Below are 2920 nucleotides of genomic sequence, written 5' to 3' on the forward strand. Positions count from 1 at the left end.
ACCTGTCTTAGAACTGGAAGGAATTTTAGGTCATCACCTGGTTCAGCAAACTCCTTAGGACAAATAAAGAATTATTATCACTTTTTAGATCAAGTTACATGGACTATTGATGTCAAGTGACTCTCCCAGGCCACAGAGTTATTGAATTTCCTCTTTCCTCAGCTTTTCTTTTTCCCTAGGCAAACAGACCTCAAAGCTGATTTCATGCGTAAGCGTAAGACATTCAAGTGCAAGATAATTTACTAAGAAACCTCATTCCAGGATCCACTGTGCTTATTTAGTGAGATCAATTAAATCTGTGTAATGAAAATACACAACAAACATTGCATTTAGCTTCTTGGCTTCAATTTTAATTAGTAAGCAGAGCCCTTACGCTGAGGAGAAACATGATGTAAATATCAATACAAATATATTGCTCGATTGGCTAAGTTTAAGGCATCCAACTCAGTCCAAAACACTCATTATATCCAAAACCATGTTTTCAGGGGGAAGGAAAGAAATATAAATAAAGAGAACATAATTCAAAGAAGCCTGGTGTGTTTGTACTTAGAGCCATCTTGGGTTGGCCGTCTCTCTATCTATCTTACAGATGCTAACCAAGAGGATGATCTCAGGGCCAGTAGGGCACAAGTCCCAGGTCTTCTTTGTAAGTGTCCCCTACCCAAAGATGGCTCTGTGGGAGTGTCCACAGACAGTCAGGACACATGGACCCTTTCTTCAGGGGCACTTGGCTCAAGGATCAGGCTGGAGTCCCCATTGATGGAGTGTGGCCATATGGGGAAAAAGGCAAGTCTACTACATCAAGATCCCATCAGTGGCCCAGGTGTAGGCATGGGAGAGGCTGAAGGGGCTTCTGTTGATTTGGGAGATCATCCTGGTTGCCTCTGTGTCCCTCATGCTTTCTGGATAAGACAAAACTTGGAAGTATTTGGTAGGAATGTAGTTAAAATATATATATATATATTTAAAAAGTTTGTTATACTTGAAAAAGCAACCACTGATCTCTGGCTGGAACATGACAGTCTCAGCCTTGATGGGTCCATTGGTCAGAAGGAAGGATAATGGTTTAAGTAAAACCAAAATGTCTGGTCTCCATTTTTCTAGGACACGCTCTGTTTATGCAACAGAAATCTGGGAAAAACAAGCAACCAGTCATAGGCCTAGATGCATCAAACAACACCAAATCTAGCAAAATGGGTAATTACATTTTGGAGTCATTACAATTAATTACAATTATTTTGGATTATTCTTAAAACCGTCTGGAGGACTTTTTCTCTTGAGGGGCTGGCATCAACCACATGGCAGCCGGGGTTCTCCATCCGCTATAGGACACTTCTACCTTTTGACGGAATATGCTGTTGGCCTCCAGCTCAGCTTCCTCTCTGGTCCTCTCCATGCCCCGGCCCTCCATCCGATGCATCCTCTCCTCGGGACTCACTGTGAGCAGCAGGACCAGGTCGGGCTTGAGCAGGTCTCTGGGCCACTGGTAGATGGGATGATGGGCCGGGGGCAGGTGCTGGAGCCCCCCGGTCACCTCGGTGGCTATGGCGTAGGTGGCCGTGCTGTGCCAGTACCTGTCTACAATCACAGGAGATCTGGCAGATTCTTTAGCTATCTCAGAAGCCACAATGTAATTGCCCAAAGAGTAAAAAGCTCTTCTAATGATAGTCGGTTCATCATCAAAGATTTTCCTTCACTGGCTGATGCAAGCAGGTGGCGACTTTAAGAGCACAGCCTTGAGTGAGTCTGAAACTGACTGGGTCACAGTGGTTTTGTCTGTAGCATCCAGGCCTTCGATGGCAATGACCGAGAACTTCCCTTTCTGGACCGGCTCCAGGCACTGGTCAACCAGGTCAAGCACGGCTCGGGCTTCAGGAATGAAGGGTATACAGGCCTCCAAAACGGCGCGGGCAGCCTCCCGGTGCGGGAAGACCCCGGAGCTGGGCAGGTCGGGCACCACCGGGTGCAGGGCGGGCTCCGGGGCGGCCACGACGCGCTCGCGAGCTGCTCCCAGCCCGCGCCGTCCCGCAGCTCCCACAGGTGCTGCCACACCTGCTGCTGCGCGTCGCCCACGAACTCGCCCAGACGCGGGCCCTCCGGGGACTCGCCGAGCAGGGAGAAGAGCGCGCGCCGGGTGTCCGGGCTGTCGCCGGGGTCGTGGAGCAGGAAGCCGTGCTCCACGCCGCCCGCCCCGCCGCCGGGGCCGTAGCACAGCAGCCGGCGCAGCTGGCACCACCGGAGGGGGTCGCGGCGCAGCTGGTGCAGCAGGCGCTGGTGCAGCCGCGCCGCCCGTGTGAGGGCGGCGCAGTCCCCGCCGGGCGCCAGCGGCTCGCACAGCGAGTAGCTGCTGCCGGGCGGGCCCAGCAGCGCGGCCACGCGGGGGTCGGGGAGCGCGTCGGGGGCGTCGCCGCCGACGGCCAAGTGAGCCAGCGCGCAGCCCGGCAGCTCCAGCGCCAAGCAGCGCGGCGGCGCCGTGGCCCGAGCGCAGGCCCTGCGACGCGGCCCCGGGAGGCGCCGAGCGAAAGTGGGGAGCGCCGGCGGAGGGCCGAGGCCATGGGCTTGTCCGGTCCCGCCCCCGCCCCCGCCCCCGGGAAAACGAAAGCTAAGTGACCGGCGGGCGGGGCCCGGCGGGGCCGGGCCGGGGTGGGGCGCCCTCCGCGGCCTCCTCCGCCCGCTCCCGGGGCGCGCCCCGAACGGCGGCGCGGGCGGGGAGGGGGACGGGCGCAGGCGGGGCGCGCGGTCCCGGCGGCCACCCCGAGGGTGCGCTCGGCCGGGCGCCCTGTGCGGCCGCGGGGCGCGGGGCGGGTAGCCCCAAGCCCCGCGCGGAGCCCTCCGCTGAGCTTTGCGTCTTTCTTTTGTTTTTGTTCAAGAAAGACAATACTATCTGACAGGACTTCTTTGATTACTGAATCAAACTAAG

At 56.5% G+C, this 2920-nt stretch overlaps 1 pseudogene across 1 annotated transcript; it reads right to left on the minus strand.

Annotated features, from left to right (window-relative positions):
• Positions 1–328: 328 nt before the first annotated feature.
• LOC309867436 (UMP-CMP kinase 2, mitochondrial pseudogene) lies at positions 329–2555 on the minus strand (annotated as a pseudogene). Its single transcript has one exon. The product of its transcript is annotated as a UMP-CMP kinase 2, mitochondrial pseudogene (transcript).
• Positions 2556–2920: the final 365 nt, after the last annotated feature.

The sequence above is a fragment of the Mustela nivalis genome (assembly GCF_964662115.1).
Source record: "Mustela nivalis genome assembly, chromosome: 6".
Taxonomy (NCBI): Eukaryota; Metazoa; Chordata; class Mammalia; order Carnivora; family Mustelidae; genus Mustela; species Mustela nivalis.